Genomic DNA, 14,593 nt, shown 5'->3' on the forward strand with positions numbered 1-14,593 from the left:
AGAGCTCAGGAACAGGGCCCAGACTGAGAGTTCAAGCCACCCAACTGATTTAAAAACAAAATTGAGACTTGGAGGTATGGCTCAGTGGGAGGACATCTGCCTTGTAAGCCCAGGACCCTGACTTACACCTCAGGACTGTCACCAAAAAAAAAAGATATTTCCTAGATCTACTTTTGCAACAAACTCTTCTAAGTTTTTGTCTATCTCCCCTTCATCCTGTCTTTCTTGGTATTTTGGCTTGAAGGAAGTTTTTTGTTGTTTGGTTTCGTTTCATTTTTTGTTTTTTTCTGTGCCTAGGAACATACCTAGGTCCAGATTCTTGACTTTTCCAGATCCAGTCTGGCAAATACATGACAAAAGAAAACTCAGGCACTCACCACCAAGTTATTATTCCTTGAGATCCAATGACTCCTTCCAGGCTAGTTTCTTCTTTCCCTCTGTTCAGTATTCATGGTTTAACATAGAGTCTCCATAGATGCAGATTCCAAGGCTTGCAGGTGTACTTAGCAAGGTAAACAGGAAAAGTACTTTAGCTCTAGCTCCTCAAAATCAGAAATCTAGTAAGTAATTTTTTGAAACAGTTCTTTAGAACAGCATTAAAAAAACGCAGTACATGTCTGGGACTGTTGCTTAGTGGTAAAGTGCCTAACGCATGAAGCCCTGGGTTCCATTCCTCAGTACCAGTACAGCTGTGGCTCAAGGTGGAGTGCTAATCTTGAGCCAAAATAGCTCAGGAACAGTGCTCAGGCTCTGAGTTCAAGCCCCAGGACTGGCAAAAAAAAAGACTAGTGGCTCATGCCTGTTACCCGAGTATGAGGGTCACAGTGTGAAGCCATCCTGAATAGGAAAGCCCATGAAACTTTTGTCTCCAATTAACCACCAAAACCCCAGAAGTGGAGCTGTGGCTCATGTGGAAGAGCCACCAGCCCTTAGCAACAAGGCCATGGGTTAAAGTCTCAGTATTAGCTGGCACATGCACAAAAAGTATATTCATTTTCCCAATAAATGTCCTTAAAAACTTGAAATACTTTGGAATAAATGTAACAAAATATGACAGCCATATATACTAAAAGCTATATAAAATGTGAGAGAAAGGAAAAAGGCCTATGTAAATGTAGGTGCCAGTGGCTCACACCTGTACCCTAGCTACTCAGGAGGCTGAGATCTGAGGATCACAATTCAAAGCCAGCCCAAGTCTGTGAGACTCTTCAATTAATCACAGAAAAAGCCAGAAGTGACACTAGCTCAAGTGGTAGAGTACTAGCCTTTAGCAAAAGAGCTCAGGACAGTACCTAAGCCCAACACTGGGGGGGGAAGGGGGAAGGAGGGGCGGTGCAGGGGGAAATACACTGAATATTGGGAAACTCAATAATGTTGGGTGGGGTTTTTTTTGGGGGGGGGTTAATTTTTTTTTCTGTCATGGGGCTTGAACTTGGCCTGGGCACTGTCCCTCAGCTCTTCACCTCAAAGCTAATACTCTACAACTGGAGCCACAGCGCCACTTCCGGTTTTTTTCTTTTTGCTTATGTGGTGCTGAAGCATCAAACCCAGGGCCTCATGCATACAAGGCAAGCACTCTACCTTCCTAGCCCCTGGTGGTTTTGTTTTTTTTTTTTGGGGGGGGGGGAGGTCCAGTCATGGGGCCTGAATTCTGGGCCTGGGAGCTGTCCTTCAGCTCTTCAGCTCAAGACTAGCACTCTACCACTTGAGCCACAGCACCACTTCCGGCTTTTTTCTTTTGGCTTATGTGGTGCTGAGGAATCGAACCCAGGGCCTCATGCATGCAAGGAAGCGCTCTACCACTGAGCCACCTTCCCAGCCCCTGGTGGTGTTTTTTGTTTGTTTGTTTGTTTGTTTTTTCAAAATTGACTTGTAGATTTGCTAGAATAACATTTTTTTTGGGGGGGGGGGGGTCCGGTCATGGTGTCTGAACTCTGGGCCTGGGTGCTGTCCCTCAGCTCTTCAGCTCAAGGCTAGCGCTCTACCACTTGAGCCACAGCGCCACTTCCGGCTTTTTTCTTTTTGCTTATGTGGAGCTGAGGAATTGAACCCAGGGCCTCAGGCATGCAAGGCAAGCGCTCTACTACGGAGCCACCTTCCCAACCCCTAGAACAACATTTTTTGAGGGGTGGTTTGGAGGCTTACTTTGGAAGTGCTAGAGTTGTCCTTATTTTTTTCTTTTTCCAAGTTTCTTTTTTCTTTTTATTGTGAAAATACCATTCAGAGGGGTTACAATTACATGGGCAAGGTAATGAGTACATTTCTTATCAAGCACTGTTGCCTCCTCTTTTGTTTCCCCTTCCCTTCCCATCTCTCCCCCACCCCCTCCAGTCCTTTCTTGAATTGGTTATTTTTTTAGATAGAATCTTGCATCCTACCTGGCTGTGTGCCTAGACCATAATTCCCATATTTTAGCCTTTCTATTACAGCTGGGATGACAGGCATGGACGTAGACCACCATACCCACCATCTGTTAAGATGGTGTCTCACAGATTTTATTGTTCAAGCTGACCTTTGATCCACCTGAAATCAGCCTCCCATGCATGTAAGACAGCAGCAGGTATGCCCAGCTTTGGGTTGAGAAAGGGGTCTCAAGCCCCAGGACCAGTACACACACAAAAACAACAATTTTAAAAAAAAAATTTTTTTTAAAGAGAGGCTGGACACCAGTGGCTCACTCCTGTAATCCTAGCTACTCAGGAAGCTGAGATCTGAGGATCACAGCTCAAAGCCAGCCCGGGCAGGAAAATCTGTGAAACTCTTATCTCCTATAAGCCACCAGAAAACTTGAGCTGAAGAGCTGAAGGACCGTGCCCAGGCCCAGAGTTCAAGCCTCATGACTGACAAAAAAAAAAAAGAGTCTCATGAAGACTTTTTTTCTGCCTCTGCTGGCTTCGAACCACAATCCTCAGATCTCACCTTCCTAAGTAGGATTACAGGCGTGAGCCCAGTTCCTTGGCTGCTCTTGATCGGGCAATTTCCACTCCCATACAATCTCTATGAACATCCCTTGGCTCCTCAGTGCCCGGAGCAGTCCCATCATCCACCCTTGTCAAGCAGCACCCACAAGCCTACATTTGAGTCTCTCAATAGACTAACTCATCATGGACAAGGCTTGTTCATCTCCATTTCTCCTCAGCTACAGTACACGGTGCTGTGTGCTGTTCAAATAATGACGAGGGGCTGGGAAGGTGGCTTAGTGGTAGAATGCTTGTCTAGCATGCAGGAAGCTCTACGTTCAATTCCTCAGTACCATATACACAGAAAAGGCCAGAAGTGGCACTGTAGCTCAAGTGGTAGAGTGCTAGCCTTGAGCAAAAGCAGCTCAGAGACAGTGCCCAGCCATGAGTTCAAGCCCCAGGACTGGCAAAACCAATAAATGGTGAAGAAAGGAAAAGTATGTCTCGTGCCCACAGCCACACACTCAGGCCTATCTTGGCCCCCGCCCTTCAGTGTATGTTCTAGTTCTTTCTCCACCTTCCCCAAGTCTCAAAGGCTAGGAGAAACCACTCAACTGGAATAGGCCCTCCAAACTGCTATGCTCTATGAGAGGAGGATCTCTCATCTCAGCTGAATACTTCCTGGCTAGAAACCCCATTTTCCCTGGACCCTCCTCATGCGGCCCCAGCAAGCACAGAGGAGTTCAGTGCCCAGCCTTGGGCTTCACGGACCTTGTTCCATGTCACTGTCATGTTTCCTAAACAGTCAGCACAAGACAGTCACTACAGAAAAAATAGAGCAGAACACAGCCTCTTCAACCGCTGGTGCTGGGAAAACTGGGCAGCCACATGCAGAAAACTAAAAGTGGACCCCAGCCTATCACCATGCACCAACATCAACTCAAAATGGATTAAAGACCTTAACATTAAACCTGAATCTCTGAAACTACTACAGGACAGAGTAGGAGAGACACTTGAACTAATAGGCACAGGAAGGAACTTCCTGAACAGAGTCCCAGGGTCACAACAAGTTGGAGAGAGACTCGACAAATGGGACTACCTTAAAATAAAAAGCTTCTGCACAGCTAAATCTATCGCAACTAAGCTAGAAAGACAACCAACTAATTGGGAAAAAATATTTACCAGCAATATATCAGACAAGGGGTTAACATCCTGTATATACAGGGAACTCAAGAAACTAATCCCTCCCAAACCTAACAAACCAATTACTAAATGGGCAAGGGAACTAAAGAGGGACTTCTCAAATGAAGAAATAAAAATGGCAAAGAAACACATGAGGAAATGTTCATCATCCCTGGTGGTGAAGGAAATGCAAATAAAGACAACCCTGAGATACCACCTTACCCCAGTCAGAATGTCCCACATCCACAAATCAGCCAACGACAAATGCTGGAGGGGATGTGGAGAAAGAGGAACCCTGTTACACTGCTGGTGGGAATGTACACTTATACAACCACTTTGGAAAGCAGTCTGGAGGGTCCTTAGAAAGCTAAAGATTGACCTCCCTTACGACCCAGTCATACCACTTCTAGGCATCTACCCTGAACAACAGGAACCAATATACAAGGACACGTGCACCTCCATGTTTATTGCAGCACTGTTTGCAATAGCCAGGATATGGAAACAACCTAGATGCCCCACCACAGATGAATGGATCCAAAAATTGTGGTATCTATACACAATGGAATATTATGCAGCCATTAGAAATGACAAAATAATGGCATTTGCAGGGAAATGGATGGAGCTAGAAGGAATCATGTTGAGCGAGGTAAGCCAAGAACGAAGAGACAAACGGTACATGGTCTCCCTGATAAGTGGATGCTAAATCCAAAAGGTTAGGTGATACGACAAAACTAACAGGACTTAAGAAACAAAGAACTCCCGCTCATCTGGTTGAACCACTACTAAATATCCCCATGCTGCTGATCACAAATATGGTATATAACATGTGAACACTGTTATATATTACAGACTGTGGTAGACAATTTGCTCCAGGGAAGTTAGAATGAACTTGTGACTTTGAAATTATGTAATCATTTAATCACAATCAAAAAAAAAAAAAAAAAAGAACCTCGGGGAAGGGAGGGAGGGAGGGGATGGTAGGGGGAAAACAATGGAGGGGGTAACAATGTTCAAGAGGAAGTGTACTCATAACCTCACTCATGTAACTGTAACCCTCTGTATAGTAGCTTTACAATAAAAAAATAAAGAAAGAAAGAAAGAAAGAAAGAAAGAAAAAATAGAGCAGGTACCTAAGTCTATACTGAGAGCTAACTGATAATTCCTTTTTATTTTTGCTGTGGTGCTAGGGATTGAATTCAAGGATCATGTTTGCTATGTTATTAGATTTGGATTTTTTTTCTTTTTTTTTCTTTTTTTGTTGGTCTTGGGGCTTGAACTCTGGGCCTGGGCGCTGTCCCTCAGCTCTTCAGCTCAAGGCGAGCACTCTACCACTTGAGCTACAGCGCCACTTCCGGTTTTCTGGTGGTTTATTGGAGATAGGAGTCTCACGGTCTCTCCTGCCCGGGCTGGCTTTGAACCTCGATCCTCAGATCTCAGCCTCCTGAGTAGCTAGGATTACAGGCGAGAGCCACCAGCGCCTGGCTAGATTTGGATTTTTTTTTCCCAGTCCTGGGGCTTGAACTCTGGGTCTAGGCAATGGTCCCTGAATTCTTCAGCTCAAAGTTAGCACTCTACCACTTGAGCCATGGCACCACTTCTGGCTTTTTGTTTATGTGATACAGAGAAATCGAATCGAACCCAGGGCTTCATGCATGCTAAGCAAGCACTCTACCATTGAGCCACATTTCCAACTCATGATTTCAATCTTTTGTGTGCATGAGTGCTGGTTCTGGGGCTCGAACATAGGACCTAGCTTGGCTCTTTTGCTCAAGGCTGGGATCTACCACCTGACCCACAGCTTCACTTCCAGCTTTTTTGGTGACTAGTTGGAGGTAAGTGTCTCAAAAACCTTTCTGGGTGCTGGGAAGGTGGCTCAGTGGTAGAGTGTTTGTTTGCCTTACATGCATGGGGCCCTGTGTTCGATTCCTCAGCACCACATAAGCAGAAAAAGCCGGAAGTGGGACTGAGGCTCAAGTGGTAGTCTACAGCTGAGGGACAGTGCCCAGGTCCAGAGTTCAGGCCCCACGACCGACCAAAAAGAAAAAAAAAAAAAAACCTTTCTGCCTAGACTGGCTTCAAATCTTGGTTCTCAGATTTCATCCTCATGAGTAGTTAGGATTAATACCCAGCTATGGTTTGGATCTTAACTGTCCCAAAAAGGATCATATGTTAAGGCCTAGGTCACTAGCTGATTGCATTATTGGGAGATGATGGCCCTTTAAGAGGTGGGGTCTTGTGGGTATGCCTTTGAGGGGTCCCCACAGGCATTAGTTATGCAGGCTCCTTCACTACACATGGCCACCATGTGTTGTGATGGTGCTAAAAGCTTCCTTCACACAACGTGATTCTTAGCAATAGAAAACAGACTACACAAAATGCATGCCTTAGCACTAGCCCCCAAACCATGTCATTCACATACCAGAAGGGCCAGGAAACCATGGCCTTCTACTCTATCAGGAAGACAGGACGACTCCTATACACACACATTCCCTGTGGATAGTCAGCAGAGACTGGCCAAGGAAAGTTCCAGCTCTTGAAGTCTGATAACACTCCTCAACCAACTCCTATTGCTGGGATTCCTGGTTGTCCCAACAATGGATTAAAGGATAAACTAGTGACACCTGTGGCCTGCCCTAAGGAGAGTGTACTACTCCTCCTGTAAACTCATCAATAGCCACAGTTTCCAACAGTCTCTGTTCCCTCATCGGTTGGGTAGGTGACCTGCAGACAGGAAATGCTGACAGTGCTGAGCTGGATTGTTGGTCTAGGCAGAGACCAGACCAGGACTGCAATAAGGTGTGAGTGCCCCTGGTAGGAACCTGTCTGGAGGCCATCTGGCCTTTCCTTGCTTTGCCCTTCCCTTTCCTCTCCTCTCCTTCCCCTTTGCCTTCTTCCTTTTCTTTTTCTTTTCCCTAAGTTTCTTTCTTCATTCCTTCTTTTTTACTCAGTTAACAAAATAGTTGAAACCTGCATTAAAAACATTTTGGAACAGAAAAAAATAACCTCTGCTTTGTGTGTGTGTGTGTGTGTGTGTGTGTGTGTGCGTGCGCGCGCACGCGCGAGTGAACAGGGGTCCTCATACTTGAACTCAGGATATGTGTGCTGGTAGCCTGAGCTTTTTTATTTGCTCAAGGCTATGGTGGTTAGTTGCAGATGAGAATCTCACATACTTGGTAAGCACTGGAAGCTCATGCCTGTAAATACTAGCTACTCAGGAGGCTGAGATCTGAGGATCATGGTTCAAAGGCCAACCTGGTCTGAAAAGTCAGAGGGATTCTCATCTCCAAATAATTACCAAAAAGGAAGGAAGTGGCAAGAGTACTAGTCTTGATCACAAAAACTTAGGACAGTGCCCAAGCCCTGAGTTTAAGCCACTGGAGAGGCACGCACGTGTGCCTATACACACACACACACACACACACTGTCTCATAGATTTTCCTAACCACACTGGCTTTGAACTGTAATCACAGATCTCAGCTTCTTGAGTATCTGGGATTTCAGGCACGAGCCACCTGGACTCAGCTCTGCTCATCCTTCATAACTCACTCACCTCAATTGGTACCTTTTCCCTTTTCCATTTTTTCCCCCCCAGTGTTAAGGGTAGAACCTGAGGCTTCAAGCATACTGGGAAATCCCTCTACCTTTTTTTTTTTGTCGGTCGTGGGGCTTGAACTCTGGGCCTGGGCGCTGTCCCTCAGCTCTTCAGCTCAAGGTGAGCGCTCTACCACTTGAGCTACAGCACCACTTCCAGTTTTCTGGTGGTTTATTGGAGATAAGAGTCTCACGGTCTCTCCTGCCCGGGCTGGCTTTGAACCGCGATCCTCAGATCTCAGCCTCCTGAGTAGCTAGGATTATAGGCCTGAGCCACCAGCACCTGGCTTCCCTCTACCTCTTGAGGCATGCTTTCATCTTTTTTGTTTTTATAGATCTTTGTGTGTGTGAAAGAGAGAGAGAGAGAGAGACAGAGACAGAGAGAGACGGAGACAGAGACAGAGACAGAGAGACAGAGAGTGAACACTAAGGGCCTAGGTGCTGTCCCTGAGTTTTGTTGGTCTAGGCTAGTACTCTACCACCACTCCATTCTAGCTTTCTGGCAGTTAATTGGAAATAAGTCTCACTGATTTAACTACCTGTTCAGATCTCAGCCTGAGTATCCAGGATTATTGGCATGAGCTACCAGTGCCCTGCTGAGATCTGAGGAATGCAGCTCACAATGGACATTTGATAAGCCCCTGCCAATTAGCATCCAGAAATGACATCACCAAATTAACTGCCATTATCCTATCAACAGTTTTGGTTCATTTTACTGACACTTCAAAATCCCTACTTACTTTTTTCATGTTCCTTCCAATAATTTACTAGGAGGCAGACCTGTCAATAGAAAGGACAAAAATTATTTACCATCAATATTCTCAAATGGCAATTAGAAAACCAAAATCATCCAGTTGGAGCTTTCCGAATTCAGTCAACCCCATCTAACTACCCCAGTTTTGACTCCACCATGTAAGTTACTCACAGGTGATCCAGCCCCAAATAGTTAAGAAGCATAATAAAACAAGACTAAAAAGAAAAACCCGCTGTGGTGGTGCCATGGTGATTGTGTTCCTGAGATACGATTGGGTCGCTGGAAAGTGGTAGACTCCACAGGTTACTATGTCTTAAGCTAGGAGCCGTGAGCTTGGATGACACCGCGGGGTATTGGAAACTGGGAGCTCTGGGATCCTTCGAGACAGTTTGGTATCCGGAGAAACGTTGGATTTGTTCAATAGTAAGGCTCTGCCACGACTCCCTGGTCTCTGAGAAACCTCCCTAGGTTCCATCTTCCTCTGTACATGGGAAGGCTCCCTTGGGTAAAGTGTGAGGAAGCACCTAAGACTCAGTAACTGAGAGTTGCTTTAGCGGTAAAGCGTGACTTACACGTGGTTTATTAGTGTTCACGGGAGGAGGCGAGGCGGTGCGGCCTCTGCGAGCAAACCGTCCCGACCAAGTCCCAACAGCCAATGGGAGCCGAGGGCACTTCAGTTATCTCCGCCTGTCAGGCTCGGCCCCTTCCCGAAGCCCGCTTCAAATCCGCCTCCTCCTCCGTCCAGCGCGGAGGAGCGGAGGGACCAGTCCCCGGTTCGTGTCCCAGCTCCGCCTCTCCGCCGTGACCGGTGCCGGGTGGGAGGCCGGGCCCGTCGGGGCCGGGGCGGAGGGCGGCCGCCCTGCCTGGCCGGCCAGGTGCTGGGGAACGGCAGTTATCCTGTCAGCCCGGCCACCCCGCCCCGCCGCCCCTCGTTTCCAGCCGCGCTGCGGTGCAGCCCGGGCCGAGGTAACTTCCAGGGTTCGGTGGGGCGGGCGCGGGGCTCATTGTCCCCACGGCGCGGCCCCGCCCCCGGCGTGACGGAACAAAGGCGGGACCCGCCCCCCGCGCCCGCCCCCCGCTCGGCCGTCCTCCGGGGTCTCCGCACGCCCCTGCCCCCCGGACCTCCACGGAGCCCTCCCCTAGCAGGCTCGACCCCGCCGTCCAGCAGCCCCGGCGAGCCCTCGCCGGCCTCCGGTCCGCTCCCGCCGGGTCCGCCCGCCTCAGGGAAGCCACGGCCCACCGGGCGCGGGCGGGCGCGCGCCGGGGGCGGGGCCGTGGCGGGGGCGGGGCCACGCGAGGGGGCGGGGCCGGTGGCGGTTGGCGCTCTGGAGGTGCGCGCCCGCGCGGGCTCGCGTCCATCCCGCCCGCGGCCCAGGAGTTAGGCTGGGGGGGCGCGTGGAGCCTGGACGGGGAGGGGGGGAGGGGGACGAAGGGGAAAAGAAAGGGGGCTCTGGGGCCTGGGCTGGGAAACCGGGGTGGGAGCAACAGGGGCGCTGGGGTCTGGACTGCGGAAGGAGGACAGGGGGGGCCTGGGCCCGGGGTGGGAGGTCAGGGGGCGCTGGGGCCTGGGCGGGGGTGAGTGGGAAAGAAGGGGCGCTGAGCCGGTTACCCGACTCTCCCATGGAAAGCCACTTCCCTTTTCTCGCCATTCTGCACTACTGAGTTGGAAAGTGAGCCACTGTGCCCCTTCCAGCTTTTTCTGTGTGTGTGGTACTGAGGAATTGAACCCAGGGCTTCATGCATGCTGGGCAAGCGCTCTACCACCAAGCCACCTTCCCAGCCCTCCTTTTTGTCTTTGTGAAAGGGTTTTATTTCTTGGTTTCCCCACATGCACCTGGAGTGCTGGGGCAGGAATCAGGCCTTGCAGAGGCCAGACAGGAGCCCCACCCCTGAGCCCATTCCTCAGCCTGTCTCCTTCCCTTTGGATCCTATTGGAATGAATGGCACCACACTCAAGTGGACAAGCGGCGAATTAATTGTGAATAACTGTTTTCCTAACTATAACCTGAACTTGGATCACCCCTCCCCCTCTCTACGAGTCTTATAAAGTAATTGGGGGAAGGTGAGGTGGAAATGTGTACTAGAATACCCATACTGCAAATCTAATCCATGATTTTAACAGTTTCTAATTCTGAAAAGACTGGTAAGAGCTGATAATGTACTTAGGGTAGAGCACCTGTCTAGCATACTCTAGGGCTTGGGAGAGAGTTTGGGGAAAAGGGTGGGGGGGGAGAGAGGGGAGTAGGAGGAGGGAAGCATTCAGGGTCTGTGAGTCAAACCTGTAATCCTAGCTACTCAGGAGGCTGAGATGTGAGGATTGTGCTCCAAAGCAAGCCCAGGACAGGAAAAGCCTTGAGACTCTTATCTCCAGTTAACCAGCAAAAAACTAGAAGTAGAGCTATAATTCAAGTGGTAGAGCACCAGCCTTGAGCAAAAAAAGCTACAGGACAGCACCCAAGCTGCGCCCATGCACACACAAACACGTATCAATGACGCCAGTTAAGACTGGGCCTTTAGTAATACCAATACATAGAAATCAGGAAGAGGAATGGCTTGCAAAGAAGAGAAGGTTGGCAGAGAAGTAGAAGGAAAACCAAGAGTAGCCCAAGGAGAATAATTCAAAGAATAGAGTCATCAGTTATGGCAACCATCTCCCAGAGAAGAGGCAGGGCTTGGCATTAGAGCTGTATATAAACTTGATCATGTTTTTGGAATGAGGGAGGGGTGGACAAGAAGCAGTAAGGTGGCAGCAGGTGTGGACAGGTCATTGGGGAGGTTGGAAGGAGGATGGTAAAGCACAATGGGAGGGTCAGAGGTGGAGTACTTTTGGGAATGACTCAATAGAAAGCAAGAGTTCAGGGCTGGGAATATGGCTTAGTGGTAGAGTGCTTGGCTAGCATGCATGAAGCCCTGGGTTCAATTCTTCAGTACCACATACACAGAGCTGGAAGTGGTGCTGTGGCTCAAAATGGCAGAGTGCTAGCCTTGAGTAAAAAAAGCTCAGGGAGCCGGGCGCTGGTGGCTCACGCCTGTAATCCTAGCTACTCAGGAGGCTGAGATCTGAGGATTGAAGTTCAAAGCCACCCTGGCAGGAGAGACTGTGAGACTCCTATCTCCAATAAACCACTAGAAAACCGGAAGTGGCGCTGTAGCTCAAGTGGTAGAGCCCTCGCCTTGAGCTGAAGAGCTAACGGACACCACCCAGGTCCAGAGTTCAAGCCCCACAACCGCCAAAAAAAAAAGCTCAGGGACAGTGCCCAGGCCTTGTGTTCAAGCCCCGGGACTGGCAAAAAGAAAAAGCAACAGTTCAGCAGGGTGCTAGTGGCTTACACTTGTAGTCATAGCTACCTAGGAGACTGAGATCTGAGATTCTTGGTGTAAACCCATTCAGGCAGGAAAGTCCCTAAGACTCTTCTCTCCAATTAACCACCAAAAAGCTAGAAGTGGAGCTGTGGTTCAAGTAGTAAGTAGAACTTTAGCTCAGGGACTGCACCCAGCTCCTGTGTTCAAGCCCCAGAACTGGCACCAAAAAAACCCCCAAACCTAGGAAGGTCAGTGACTCAGGGAGGAAGGATCTGAAGAGAGCAGCACAGAGGTCTGTGTGTAGAGAGACAACTTAAAAAGGGTAGTTTGTAGCCTGAGATCAGGAGCTTCTGAGTAGAAGCAACCACCAAACGGTTCTAGGTAGCCCGTTGCTTAGCAACCTGTATTTAATGTCTCAACTGAATTCCTAATCGAGGACCATTTCAACCTATCTTCACAACTATTCTGAAATCTGGTACTTTCCAACTATGAAACTGGAAAGCTCAGATTTCTACTTTGGACTGCTGTTTATATATACACAAGAGATATGAAAATTACAAGATAGATTTCTGAATTCTCATTACCTAAGAATTAAAGCAAAATTAACTTTCAATATCTAATTCAGGGCTCTTTTTTTTTTTTAACTTATTAAGATGCTGTATAGAGGGGCTACAGTTACATGAGTAAGGCAATGAGAACATTACTTGGCAACCATTGTTACCCCTTTCCTTCCTTGTCCCTTTCCTACCTCAGCTCCCTGGCTCCCCAAGGCTCTTCTTTGATCCTCAACTGCTGTGACTTCTGTACTGTTTCACAGGCATTCCACATGAAGCAGAACTCCTTTCTTTTGGTGCAGGTTTGGGGGCTTGAACTCAGGGCCTTATCACTGTCCCTGAGATTTTTTTTTTTTCGGTCCAGTCGTGGGCCTGAACTCTGGGCCTGGGCGCTGTCCCTCAGCTCTTCAGCTCAAGGCTAGCACTCTACCACTTGAGCCACAGCGCCACTTCCGGCTTTTTGCTTTTTGCTTATGTAGTGCTGAGGAATCGAACCCGGGGCCTCAGGCATGCAAGGCAAACACTCTACCACTGAACCACCTTCCCAGCCCCCTGAGATTTTTTTGCTTAAGGCTTTACCACTTAAGTCACAGCTTCCATTTCTAGTTTTTTGTTTTGTTTTATTTTTGTGGTTGATTGAATATTAAGAATCTTACAGCCAGGCACTGGTGCCTCATGCCTGTAATCCTAGCTACTCAGGAGGACGAAATCTGAGGATTCAGGTTCAAAGCCAGCCCGGGCAGGAAAGGCTGTGAGACTCTTATCTCCAATAAATAACTAAGAAAACCAGAAGTGGCACTGTGGCTCAAGTGGTAGAGTGCTAGCCTTAAGCTGAAGAGCTGAGTTCAAGCCCCACTATTGACTAAAAAAAAAAGAATCTTACGGACTTTCCTACTGGGGCTGGCTTCAAATTGCCATACCCAGGGACAGTGTCCATGTCCTGGGTTCAAGCTCCCAGACTATCACATGCAAAGAACATGAGTGTAAGCATGTAGCTCAAGGTACAGCTCTTGTCTAACCTGAGTGAAGCTCTAGATTCCAACCCTACAACTACAAAAAGGCATGGGGAGCTCAACAATAACTGACAGCATGCAAATGGGAATTTAAAGGAGGATAGAGGTCTAGTTCAAGCCATAGGATAGCTGTCAAGCAAGTGATAAGAAGTCCTAGTATAGAAAAAAAAAAGAGTAGGGCTGGGAAGGTGGCTCAGTGGTAGAGTGCTTGCCTTGCATGCATGAGGCCCTGGGTTCGATTCCTCAGCAACACATAAGCAAAATGAAAAAAGCTGGAAGTGGCTCTGTGGCTCAAGTGGTAGAGTACTAGCCTTGAACTGAAGAGCTGAGGGACAGTGCCCAGGCCCAGAGTTCAGGCCCCACGACTGGACCCCCCAAAAAAGTTTATAGAATAGGAATATCTGAAGAAAGATTAAGGAAGACTTTCACATTTATGCAGTGGATCAGAAGTTTAGGAATATTTTTTTTTTTTTGGTCGGTTGTGGGGCCTGAACTCTGGGCCTAGATGTTGTCCCTCAGCTCTTCAGCTCAAGGCTAGCGCTCTACCACTTGAGCGTCAGCCCCACTTCCTGCTTTTTCTGCTTATGTGGTGCTGAGGAATCGAACCCAGGGCCTCATGCATGCAAGGCAAGCACTCTACCACTGAGCTACCTTCCCAGCCCCAGAAATATCTTATCTGTATATGTTATGATTAGATTTTTCAATTAATCAGGACACAACATGCACCTAGAAAGCATTTAGACTGAATCTGAAATTCCAAAATTCCAATCATGTATGATCTTGGACCAAACATATCACATAGGATACATATACACATAATTATATATATATATGCATACTATATATATATATGTACTTGGAGATTGTGTATGTATTTGTATATAGATGTAGCTATATATTTGTAATTTTGGGTGTTTGTTTCAATACTGAAGAGTTTATTCATGAAACAAAAGAGGGAAGTGTTGAGAATTTGAGTGCCCAAGACATTTATAGCTCTGACTATAAGAAATTTGAAATAAGGGCTGGGAAGTTGGCTCTGTGGTAGAGCGCTTGCCTTGCATGCCTGAGGCCCTGGGTTCGATTCCACAGCACCACATAAGCAAAAAGAAAAAAGCTGGAAGTGGCGCTGTGACTCAAGTGGTAGAGCGCTAGCCTTGAGCTGAAGAGCTGAGGGACAGTGCCCAGGCCCAGAGTTCAGGCCCCCGACCGGACCTGCCCTCCCCCCCCCAAAAAAAAAAAGAAATTGGAAAGAAGCCCCTCTACTAGATATCCCCACACAAAGGCACCTTAAAATGT

The sequence above is a fragment of the Dipodomys spectabilis genome, unplaced genomic scaffold (assembly GCF_019054845.1).
Source record: "Dipodomys spectabilis isolate Male_0828 unplaced genomic scaffold, ASM1905484v1 ptg000230l, whole genome shotgun sequence".
Classification (NCBI taxonomy): Eukaryota; Metazoa; Chordata; class Mammalia; order Rodentia; family Heteromyidae; genus Dipodomys; species Dipodomys spectabilis.